This window comes from Lethenteron reissneri, chromosome 33, assembly GCF_015708825.2.
Source record: "Lethenteron reissneri isolate LAM-NWPU_2019-01 chromosome 33, ASM1570882v1, whole genome shotgun sequence".
In the NCBI taxonomy this organism is placed as follows: domain Eukaryota; kingdom Metazoa; phylum Chordata; class Hyperoartia; order Petromyzontiformes; family Petromyzontidae; genus Lethenteron; species Lethenteron reissneri.
Genome location: NC_083811.1, coordinates 9516428 through 9530206, shown reverse-complemented (window position 1 = coordinate 9530206; position 13779 = coordinate 9516428).

Genomic DNA, 13779 nt, shown 5'->3' with positions numbered 1-13779 from the left:
TTGATGAGATCTCGAGAGACGCGTGTCGTCTCGCGTGCAAGAGTGACCTGCGGCATTCGTCTGAAAGTAGTCCGCAAACTGAGGAATTCGCGTGCGATTTTTCTTTAATTATCATACCTGTCAACCCCTTATCAGTGCCTGTCTTATTACAGAGACAATTCAGACCTTATTGGTCACCCCGTGCCCCTTATACATCTCAACGTTCATCCTACAAAGCCCGGATCGAAACAACTGGACGCCGTATGGACCTGAAAACTCAATTTCCCTGTACAAGAATACACATGTAGAGAAGTTCCCACGGACGCACTCGGAGACGAAGGTAAGTTAAGGGCTTCCGCCAGGGTTTATTAAAGCTGTTACAATATTACACAGGGTACACAACTCCCAGGGGCTAGGGGTCCTACTCTGAGTGCGGGTCCCTGCCGGCTAGCTCCGGTCTCTCGTGTCGGATCGTGGACTCTGCCGACTCCACCGACCGGAGAGAGAAGCACCTCTACGGCTACTACCACCGGCTTCTCCCCAGACTCACTATTCGATCCCTCTCTCTCTACCCACTGGTTCCCTCTTCACCCTGCTTACTCCACCCGTTCCCACAGTGACCCCGCTTACGTCACGGGGTATTCCTTAAGTACCCTAGGAGACGTGACGTCATCGCACTGAACGGCACACCTGACGTCACGTCTCCATTTTACTCCTCTACACCGATACACCGTATGGGTTGACAGCTATGAATTTGGCAAATTTGGACACTGACGCCGGCCCACTCCTTCTGCGGGTGACAACATAAGCAGATGGCGCACATCTATAGGCTCATTCCATTCGCGGCAGTAATCATGGCGGCCATTTGATTCGAACCGTAAAAAAAACAGAGTGCCGCATGTAGGGCTGCCTGCTCCAAGTTCAATCGTATCAGGGGCTGTCCACGTGGACACGGTGGAGTGGCAATCACCACCCATAGCGAACATGAAATCACTGGTGACCGTCACTGCTAAAGTAAAATGTGGCTCAATGAGCGGAGCGGGCCAATTGTCCGTCTGCTGAATCACTCAGCATGTTCAATTGACCGGCCGTTTCTCGCCTTCCGTTTCGCACGTCAAGCAAATCACCAGCTGATCAAAGCCTTTCATGCCGTCATGTGTTTCCTCTTTCACGATCGCACCTCCCAACCCTCGTAGCGTACGCGTGGCACCTTTGACCCTCTTCCTCTCAACCCTGCCATCACTGTCATCATCACGATCATTATCCATTCACAATCTACAGGTTGAATAGAAGACCCCCCCTCCCGTGCCAACGCCCGCCCGTAGTTCAGCGCAGCTGCGGTCCATTTCGCGTCCCACACGGCGCGTAATTGCAGCGCTCATTTCTTCTTCCCGCTCCCCGGACTATCCAACCGTAGTGACACCTCTTCAGCAGCCTCTACCTCAGCAGCTCAACCTCTTGACCCATCCAACTCATTGTGTCCTGCCGTTATTCTCCACCCACCCCCGGCGACACTCTACTCCTTCTAACATCGACCACTTCACACACACACACACACATCCTCGTCAGGGATCTGCACGACCGCCTTGCCACGACTCCACAGCCATTTAATCAGCAAGCAGAACTCAAAACTATCTTGGGTATTCATGCGCCACGTGTGTGATTTGGTTACTCGAGGCGGGGCGAGTCGGTTCCACTCGAATCATGTCCGTGACGTGTCCTATCTGCAAGGGCAGCAAGGCCGTTTGCATATCTACCAGAATCTGTTCGAGTGCGTTCCTCCCACTTGCACAACACAACATACTCAGAAACTTTCTCACCGAACATTCAAAGCAAAAAGTATTCCGAGAACTAGTCTTGAAATGAAAAGGCAATATGTATATCAATTGTATTAATTGCTTATTCAAATCATTTCAGTAATTTATAATACCTTGACCACAAGATTATATCTTGGAGTTGATAACTTTTTTCTATCACTTTATAAGATAAGCAATAAACCATGTAAGTAGAATGTACGTATACAACTTGCTCAACTGGTTTGCATTAGTTTTGTGGCTTTATACAAATTGGCTCTTTTTATAAACGGGGGACCAATAATTTCTTAACTTTAAATAAATCCCCGCAATTATTTTAATTCAAAAATATTTTTTTTAAATTGTAGTATGCACACTTAAATGTCATGTTGGAGAAAATGTCCTCATCAAAGTAGGCTCGTAAAGTAACGTAGTCAATTTGTCTTTGACATGAATTGCGTAAGTGACTTACAGACACGGCGACCTCAACTTATAATGGGCTTTTAGAAATGTTACTTTTCACCAAAGCTAAATCCTGCTCAGGAATTTAATTGTTTCATAAATTTTGCACCCTATTATTTGCTATTTTGGTTGGCAATTACGTAAGGCATAGAACTGCAACACGGTTATCAAATCTCCTTGGGACCCTGGTTTGCATAATATATAATTGCAAACGTATTAACACTCATTTGAAAAATTACTCCACTTTGTAAAATAGTTTTTAGATAGTAAACTCTAGACTTGAAGCTTTCGTGACTGCAAGGAATCATATTCTTAGGTGTTTTCGGTAAAGTCACGTAGGTAAAACATCAAAATTAATAAAAATAATAAAATAAAAATAAAGATCACGACGTTTCGGAGGCAACACAAGTCTCCGTCATCAGGTGGGAACGTCACAGCCAGATCAGCTGCATTAAGTGAGGCAATGATTCAAGATGTAATCCCTTAAAAGCGAGTTGAGGGGGGGAGGAGAGGGGGGGGGAGGGGCTCATCAGAATGTGGTAGCCAATGAATGGAAAGTATCGGGAGAGAAGGGCCAACAAAAAGGTGGGCGACGGCGTGGAAGCTATTGTGCGCAAGCGACACACTGCTGCCCACGCCAACGCATTGGGCAGAGAGGGGGGAGGGGGGAGGTCTGATACACATGATAGAAAAGAAAAGAAAATGCGTATGTTTATACCAATGCTGGCTAAACAATGAAGAGATTACTGTTAAACACTGGGGAAGTTAACACTCGGTAAAGTAAAGTAAACTAGTGTCTGTCAGATAAGATGGTCAAAAAAGTGTAATTAAGTCTTTTTTGCGTGGTTAATAACATCTTTCCAATGATTACTAAGTTTGTACCCATCATCACGGTTGAAATTATGTCTGTGTTTGTATATTTGTATGGCTTCGTGTACAAACCTTTGATGGTAGCCAGGAGGTTTGCAGAGAACCTTGGTCTCGGAAAAGACAATTTCATGAGAGCCCACTGAGTTGTAGCAATGATCGGCAACGGCCGAAGAATTAGTTCTGCCGTGTTTCAGATCTGACTTGTGCTCGCGGACACGATCAGCAACATGGCGTTTCGTTTCTCCAATGTAGCAATCACCACAAATGCAACTCAATTTGTAGACTCCAGGATACTGTAAGTCAGGAACAGCATCCTTCACAGATGGAATCAGATCACGGATTTTGTGCACTGTAGTGAATCGGACTTGGATCTTATGTTTGTTTAGAATTTTGGAGATCTTTTTGGTCACGCCTGCTATGTATGGTAACGTGATAGTTTTGGTCGGAGTTTCATGTGGCTGCTTCTGTGTGGTGGGAGAGACAGCTTGGTGGATAGTACGGTCAGAGTATCTGTTCATCCTGAGGGCCCGATGTACATGTCTTAATTCACTGGTCAGGTGGTGTTGGTCAGAAATGCCATGGGCTCTGTGGTATAGCGTTTTGATGAGAGAATTCTTTTGAGATGGGTGGTGGTGGGAATCCGGTTTCAAGTAGGAATCTGTGTGGGTGGCTTTCCTGTAGACAGAATGTCCCAAGGATCCGTCAGGCCTCCTCTCAAACAGAATATCCAAGAATGGTAGTTTACCGTCTTTCTCCACTTCCATGGTGAATCTGATGGATGGGTGTCTAGAATTGATGTGGTCCAAGAAGTGGTTCAGTGCTGGGAGGCCATGTGGCCAGATGACGAAAGTGTCGTCCACATACCTCTTCCACAAGGAAGGACGCAGGGTGGATGTCTGGATGGCGTCTGATTCAAACTTTTCCATGAACATGTTGGCTATAACTGGTGACAAGGGGGAGCCCATAGGGGTACCCTCATTCTGTTTGTAGAAGGTGCCATTCCAGGTAAAATAGGTGTTGGTGAGACAATGCCTAACCAGAGCAGGTACATCAGAATTCAATCCATGTTGGACTAAGTCCTCAATTATTGTTAGGGTGTCCGGTACTGGGACTTTGGTAAACAAAGATACTACATCAAAGCTGACGAGGCAAGACCTCTTCGGCAGTACTCAACTCAACCCAATTAGTCTCTATGGTTAAGGACATGGTACTATCTCCTGATGACATCCTCGTCAGCTTTGATGTAGTATATTTGTTTACCAAAGTCCCAGTACCGGACACCCTAACAATAATTGAGGACTTATTCCAACATGGATTGAATTCTGATGTACCTGCTCTGGTTAGGCATTGTCTCACCAACACCTATTTTACCTGGAATGGCACCTTCTACAAACAGAATGAGGGTACCCCTATGGGCTCCCCCTTGTCACCAGTTATAGCCAACATGTTCATGGAAAAGTTTGAATCAGACGCCATCCAGACATCCACCCTGCGTCCTTCCTTGTGGAAGAGGTATGTGGACGACACTTTCGTCATCTGGCCACATGGCCTCCCAGCACTGAACCACTTCTTGGACCACATCAATTCTAGACACCCATCCATCAGATTCACCATGGAAGTGGAGAAAGACGGTAAACTACCATTCTTGGATATTCTGTTTGAGAGGAGGCCTGACGGATCCTTGGGACATTCTGTCTACAGGAAAGCCACCCACACAGATTCCTACTTGAAACCGGATTCCCACCACCACCCATCTCAAAAGAATTCTCTCATCAAAACGCTATACCACAGAGCCCATGGCATTTCTGACCAACACCACCTGACCGGTGAATTAAGACATGTACATCGGGCCCTCAGGATGAACGGATACTCTGACCGTACTATCCGCCAAGCTGTCTCTCCCACCACACAGAAGCAGCCACATGAAACTCCGACCAAAACTATCACGTTACCATACATAGCAGGCGTGACCAAAAAGATCTCCAAAATTCTAAACAAACATAAGATCCAAGTCCGATTCACTACAGTGCACAAAATCCGTGATCTGATTCCATCTGTGAAGGATGCTGTTCCTGACTTACAGTATCCTGGAGTCTACAAATTGAGTTGCATTTGTGGTGATTGCTACATTGGAGAAACGAAACGCCATGTTGCTGATCGTGTCCGCGAGCACAAGTCAGATCTGAAACACGGCAGAACTAATTCTTCGGCCGTTGCCGATCATTGCTACAACTCAGTGGGCTCTCATGAAATTGTCTTTTCCGAGACCAAGGTTCTCTGCAAACCTCCTGGCTACCATCAAAGGTTTGTACACGAAGCCATACAAATATAGAAACACAGACATAATTTCAACCGTGATGATGGGTACAAACTTAGTAATCATTGGAAAGATGTTATTAACCACGCAAAAAAGACTTAATTACACTTTTTTGACCATCTTATCTGACAGACACTAGTTTACTTTACTTTACCGAGTGTTAACTTCCCCAGTGTTTAACAGTAATCTCTTCATTGTTTAGCCAGCATTGGTATAAACATACGCATTTTCTTTTCTTTTCTATCATGTGTATCAGACCTCCCCCCTCCCCCCTCTCTGCCCAATGCGTTGGCGTGGGCAGCAGTGTGTCGCTTGCGCACAATAGCTTCCACGCCGTCGCCCACCTTTTTGTTGGCCCTTCTCTCCCGATACTTTCCATTCATTGGCTACCACATTCTGATGAGCCCCTCCCCCCCTCTCCTCCCCCCCTCAACTCGCTTTTAAGGGATTACATCTTGAATCATTGCCTCACTTGATGCAGCTGATCTGGCTGTGACGTTCCCACCTGATGACGGAGACTTGTGTTGCCTCCAAAACGTCGTGATCTTTATTTTAATTTTATTATTTTTATTAATTTTGATGTTTTACCTACGTGACTTTACCGAAAACACCTAAGAATATAGTAAACTCTTTCGGCCGGCTATAGCCACATCATATTCACACAGAGATGTCTGTCTGCTCAATACGAACAGTATCGCCATTAGAATGTACATGTGGGTGTTTTAAGTACCAACATTTCCACCTTGACATCAACAATGACCCAGCTTGAGAATAATGCCACACTCACACAGTCACTTGAAGGCTGTGGGATTCGAAGCACGATGCTGATTCAAATAGGTCTTTGTGTTTTGCATGTAAAGTGCTAAACTGTATAGCCACAAAGCTGTATTTATTACATTTAACCTGTCATGTAGGCATTGGATTAAAAACAGTGTATTCCAATGAGCTCATAAACACATTTTATGTTGGGAAATTCATAGATCTGGATAGGGATGGTGAATGCTTATATAAGTATACTGAACGTACGGGATTTAGTCTTTGTCCTCCCATCATTATGATTCCTAATAACGGCTCTCTCTTCAAGTACAATGTGCAATCTGTTATCCATAGTCTGTTGCTGAATGGAGACAAGATAATCATTCACAATGGTATTCTTTACAGCCAAAGTGGAACAGGACATCACAACCTTAGCCATGCCAGCTTATAAGCATCCCATATTTAGGGTTTTAGTTAAAAAACTTTCATTTAAAACCTTGGGTGCTTTGACTTGAACATGAGATGGATGCAAAACCTTTATGATCGTACGAGGCAAAAATGTATCAGAGCTTCAGCTTAAGCAGATAGAATCAGTGATAATAATGGCATATTTTATATACTACTACATCAATGACAAACATATCATAATGTTTTATGGCAAAGATATCATGATTTAGGTTATCGATATTTTCAAAACTCTGATAATAATGGGGGCATTCTTCACAGCTCGCACATGAGCCACAATAACCAGACAATTATTTTAAAATCACCATAAGAACAAGTTAATTTACCTGCATCATTTGAAATTCACAAACACAAATCAAATTAACAATATAAATTGAGCACAGATATATGTAAAATTACCTACAAATAAAGCCACATATCGTTTTTTTGCAATTATATATGTCTAAATAAAACAAGCGCAAATTCGCCATTATATAATTAACAAATAACAGCCGCATTCTTCACGTGTCTGCCCTGCGCCAAGCTTGACATGTGATGAGAGATTATAACAATTCATAATTGAGGTGTTTGGCTTGGATCGCATAAATATGCCGTTAACCCCACCACAGCCATTATTAAAGTTTGTAACGTTAACAAAACATGGCAATTCGTGACTAGTTCAGCACACCGGTGTGTTGGAGAGTAAACCCACAACATATTCTTAGGTTTTTTCGGTAAAGTCACGTAGGTAAAAAAATTGTATAAAAGTAAAATAAAATAAAAATCACGACGTTTCGGAGGCAACACAAGCTTCTGTCTTCAGGTGGAACCGTCACAGCCCACCTGAAGACGGAAGCTTGTGTTGCCTCTGAAACGTCGTGATTTTTATTTTATTTTACTTTTATTAATTTTTTTACCTACGTGACTTTACCGAAAAAACCTAAGAATATGAATCCTTGCAATCACGAAAGCTTCAAATCTAGAATTAAAACCCACAACACTTAAACTTCGACTACGACGTGCCAGTAATTACAACTAGCATCATCACACGGACAGCCATGGGGTGGCAGCGGGTTTAACGACACACTTATATTTACGCGATCTAACCCAAAAACATATATTATGGATAATGTTGGTCCGCGAAAGTCTACGTGTTAAACAGATTATAACAATGCATTACTGGAGAACCTTCCCACCACCACTAATAACAAGAAAACAATAAAAATACCCCGATGATGTCGAGACAGGCAGTCAGGTCATTGCCTGTACAGGTCAGAATGACTCGCTGCTCACTTAAACATGTAAAACAATCAAATGCAATAATATTCTAATTGTTATGGGGTTTTGTTTGTTTTTTCTATGTTCCATCTCCTTGTCAAGAACCAGTTGATAAATAATTTGAGACATTCTAACTGCCTATTTCATTTCTTTGGGCACATATTGCCCAGCAATGTGACTCATTGCTCAAACAAAGTGAAGTGCAGGTTTGAATTCGTTTAGAAAGGTAACGGTGCAAGAGTGTTATTTTTCTACCATAGTGTGAAATTGTATTTTATATATATATAAGATCATGTTTAACATGTAGGCTTTCGCGACCAATTTCATCCATAATAAAGGTTTTTTTTGGGTTAGATCGTGTAAATATATGAACAACATTTACAATGATAATTGGTTTTTTACCCTTCTATCTGGCAACAAAACTGACGCCTTTGTTACAAGGAGTCATGTTTGCATAGACCACAATACCTGCAGCATTATGGCTGCAGGTATTGTGGTCTATGCAAACATGACTCTTTGTAAAAAAAGGTGTCAGTTTTGTTGACAGATAGAAGGGTAAAAAAACAATTATCATATTTTTACTGGCAAATGAGGTTTCAATGGTGTAAACATTTACAATCCGAGTACGACGTTTCGCCAGTAATTACAATTAGCTTCATCAGGCGACAGCCAGATTTGTGGAGAAGTCTTCCACCTGTTTCGTTCCTTATATAGAGGATGTGGTGACCACACTTCTGCGCTCTTGCGCAAAGTGGGGGGAGGGGGGGGGATTAACCACCACATCTACCTCCTCTCTGACGCGTTACATTCCTTAGCTGCCATTCCGTTTCTATTCTTGACCTCAGCCCTCATTCATTTGAGCGACGTGTCCTGCCCAAGCCAGCTTACTTTTCTTCACAGTTTGCATCATGCAATTTAACTGCACGTGCTTCTATAATTTAGTGTTATTCCAAGCATTTATCTCTCCACGTGTCGTTGTGCACATTTTTGTTATATTGATATAACATCCTCTAACATATGTACCCATATAAATGAAAACGAAATGCACATTTTCATCGGTGCAAAGGACAATTCGATTACGCGTGGCAAATAACTATATAAACAAACATAATCTATAAATCGTATTTCAAGCACTGGTCATCTGGCATTTTTTTTTATTGCGCAGAAAAGTGCTTCCACTCAAATAAAAAACATAAAGGAATCAAAATAATTCAGTCGTTCTGCCTTTGCACGATTTTGTTATATGAGAATGTGAAACAACCTCTGGCAAGCTGGATCTGGACTTGCTTTTATCTCCCAGCTCTACATTTTTCGTGCCCTGATGGTTACAGTGCAGTGGACGTCATGCCCGGTCACTGTCAGTAACTGATGAAAAGAAAACACCAAATGGATTTGTAAAATGTTCAAAGCTTTTAGCGGAGAAGGCTGTTGAGAAAATGAGTTAATGACACAGGTGACATAGTTTAATGCACTTCCACAAGGAGGTGGATTGCTCTATTATCAGGTCCCATTAAGTCATCACACTTGTCTGTTGAACGTGAAACAAGCTTTTAGCATGTTTCGGTAAAGTTTTCATTGTACGTTTGCAAAAAAAAATTTGCGTGGTTATAATATCATCGCAACAAATACCAAATTAACTCTTTATCGGTACCGACCGCTTCTTCACCACACCGTAATAGTCCTTTATCGAAGGGAAAAAACCCCACCAGTCGCTCAATGTCTTGAACCTTTGTAAAATTGTCAATCCTAACTTTCTATTTGAAAAAGATGGCCACTCTTTAATGCGGGCTGAAGTGTGTGTGTGTGTATATCGCATAAGTAACAATGTCTGGGCAAGTGGGCAGACCTCACATACTGAAGTTACGCAGATAATGTAACATTATTAGGACCACGTAACCCGACCACCTGTCGTATCGAAACATTATGCACAGGACATGAGTGATGTAAAGAATCTCATTTTATAAATGATAGGCAATAGCAAGAGTGTGGAGTAAAGATGAAAAGATGTTGACAGAAAAACGAGATTTGTCGGCTTAGGCGTTTCAGTACACATACATTTGTTAAGACACCACGCAGCTATTTTACTTACCAAATGTCAAACCTCAGTTAAATAAAATACTTATTGTACATTTAATGATCATATATCTGTGAGGAAAAGTTTAACCTGGAACACATTGGTTTGCTTTCAGTTTGTGACCACTGTTTCATAAAATTTCAGACTAACAAGTCATTGGCATCTTACCATCGGGGTAGGCACATAGTAATTCGGGGTGAAACCAATTATATTATTTAAGTAATGCCATTGAGTGCCTTTTTTACGTTTCAAAGCGACACGGTATTACAGGAGAGGCTCTCTAATGTCGGGGACAAACATCGTGGATACATTTATCCGCAGGGATACCTGTGAATTTACTCCATGTCCCTGTGCCAATTAACTCCACTTATACTGTGAAATACTCACAGACAATACGCAATTTGGCAATGAAGGACAAGGTAAAGATCGCAGATAATTGCAGATAATAGTGTAGCGACATCGCTGCACGTGGCTGTGTGTGGCCAGCCGCTACTGACACCGCTGCTTAGGGATGCAGCACCGGCCCTGCCCGACAAGCAGGTAATGTGCACCACGCTCTACGCGCAGTGCCAACCCCTACAGGATAGAGGGCGAGAGTGCGGGCCTCGGAACGGGGTTGCGGGGGGCCATGGCACTCTGGTTGAAGCCGGTGGACACGTGACCGGAGGTGTCTACCTGGGGACCCCCAAAGAGGGGGCTGGGGGGACCACGTGTCCGGTGGAGAACCTCCTCGAGAGTTCGAGAAGGGGGTCGTGGCTAGGGGTTGAGCGAGCCCCGCCACACAGAATAAAAAGCCGGGTCCCCAGTGGGACTGGCTGCTGTTGTCTTCATGAAGAAACCTACGTTCTATGCCGGAAGAGAATCTCCAACTCAAGGTCCGTGGTAGCTTACTCTGAGTGTTAGAGTAGCTAGCCTGGTGGTCTACCACCATAGGTTATCTGGTAGAGGGGCAGTTACCCCTTTGTGTTACAGTGTTGTGTTAATAAATGTGTTGCCTCCAACGTTAAGCCTGAGTCTCCGTTTGAGGCCACTACAACAGGATAAACACATTCCTACGGAGGGAGCTGGTAGAAACGTTGGGTTGCTCGGTCAATGGCCAGGGTTAACGGCGGCGTGGTGTATTCCGCAAATATACCCGACTGTGAGGGCGGGCACAAGCCGGCGTGAGTAGGTTAAACGTTGAATTTTATAAGGGCACCACGGGGTGACCAGCTCCTCTCCACCCAGCCCCACCCCTCCCACCCCCCACCCTCCCCACCCAGCCCCTCCCCACCCTCCCCTCCCCACCCAGCCTCTCCCTCCCCTGGTGTAACCAGGAGGTTCCTACCAGTAACAGTGGCACGTAGAATATAATTTTACACGGACCATTCAGGTCCCACGGATGATAGGGGATGTGGATGATAAGGCTCGGGGTTATAGAGGTTGTCCCCTATCCTACCATTGGGGTAGGAATGTAAAACAGCTTGGTTATAAAATGTAGCCATTTTGGGTGGCAGGGACGTGCAGTGATAACTCTTGTGCCTCACAGCGAGAAGGTCCCGGGTTAGATTCCTTGCTTGGGTGCATTTCTGTATGGAGTATATATTGTCTTCCCGTGTTCCACGTGGGGTTTTTCCCATAGTGAAAATAAACATATAATATAACTGGTATTTAGCCAAACGTATGTATGTTGACCTTCTTTTGCACCGTACGGAGCCAATAATGTTAATTGGATGTGTGGGAAATCGGAGGTTTGGGAAATCGCAATGCAAAAAAAAATACTCAATTTGGGTTACACATAGCAATACCACCCACAACTGCGAAAACTTAGCAGGACCCTCCTGAAAAAGTCTTGAGAATCAGTGAGGCTTTCCAGGGTAAACAAATATAATAATCATAAGCCATTCAAATTTAATACAGAGTGTTTAAAAAGATTGACCAAATTTCAAAGCAGTATATTTCACAATGGCAACATGTTACAATTACACAAAAAGTTACAAACGGTTTAATGAGTTATCAAGTTTTACTAACCATTTTATAAATGCTCTATGTGCCTTCCACTTGCTGTACGGACGACATCGGGACGATAGTTGAATTCTTCCCAAACGCCTCTCTTCTCACGTTTTCCTCTTAGGTGCGTGGTCGCCCTGTGCTCTTCCCCTTACATAAACAGCCTGTTTCCTCAAATTGTCGGTACCAACGACGAATGCTCTTTGACATTGGCGGATCAATACCAACACGCCGTTGAAACGCACGCTGCACCGCAATTACGGATTCAGTCTTGCTCAACTGCAGAACGCGAAACGCCCCTTGTGTTGCGGGGTCACCATCTTGCGAATGACTGAGGCTAGGGGCTGTTTGTGCGCTGGGAGAGGCTTTTTGTGGTAATCATTTGAAACTCTAAGCTGTTGTATATGTTGGGTATGAAAATTTGTTATGTTGTATGCGTGCGTGGGTGAAATTATTATGTTGTATATGTGGGTTATGAATATTCAGTGGAAATAATAATAATTAAATGAAATTTGGCCAAATGTGTAATTATCCGGAAATATGTTGATTTATGTAATTACGCACATTTTAATTATGCCAATTCGAGAGGTAATCGTATTAATTATGCGAGTGGGTGTAATTATGATAATGCAAGTCGTTATGATAACCAGACCCCGCCTCGGTGACGCTTTAACATTTACTGAGTATGTATTAGTGTGTTTATTAAGGTCACCAAGTTCAAATCTCAACGCAGAAGCAGATCTTATGCATAGATTTCAGGAAAGAATCACACAACCACTTCTGTATTGATCAATTTATTACTAATTCAACCTTAACTATGATATAGTATGCGAACTCTCAATCCCGGAACGTCAATACGGCATCAATACAGTATCATCAACGATTGTCTGATTTCACTTTGACAACTGCACATGGATCCCGCATAACGCGATGGTTGTTAGTGAGAGAGAGAGTCGTTAAAACATGCAAATACTATGCTAAGAAAACCTTAACGTTAATGAATGATTATACTCAATATTGTTCACGCAGTACCGCACTCCTTATTGATCATACGCAACCCTTATCACGTTGTTAACACCTTGGGTCACGGGACAGTTGAATATTCTGTAGAGGATGCGAGTACGTGCGGCGATTATGACTGAAGGATACTTGAAAGATTATACGGCGATAAAAAAAAAACACAATCAAAACAGTTACTATTCTTAAAGGCACCAATCTCAACAGATACATCGGCAGGTTATCTGACAGCAGAACGGCTCGGAGTAAGGGCCTGCGACGGTGCTCCTTTTCCGAAGATCGTTATCTTATACCAAGTTTACTAATTGGGGACCAGATCACCTGATAAGGATCCGGTGGGCCACCACTCCCCACGTGAGCGTGGCTCGGCGGAAGGAGGTGCCAAGAATCAGTTCGTATTGATGGATCTGTTGGGAATTTATGCGATTAAGAGTACAGCCCACTAAATATTAAAGATAAAATTTAAGAATACTCTTATACGACGGAGGCCACCACTCGGTCTCGTTGTGATGCCTTCCCAGCCACGGATGACTTATGGGTTCGAGTGTGTTTGAGTGGTAAGAGTTGTCTTGAATAGTCAGTGTTCGGAGTCGATTCTTTATGTCAAACAGACGCCTGGTGGTCGTGTGGTGAGGGGGCGGTGCGCGTCATACGTATCCATCGCTCCCCTGTCGGATGGCTGTTGATACGCTGTCGCAGTTCGGAACCCGGTCGGTAGGTGGCGCCCACAACTCGCTCGTAGCGTGCAGCGCTGGATCGTCGCCAAGTCGCGACGCTCACCACCGGCGGCAGCGGAGATC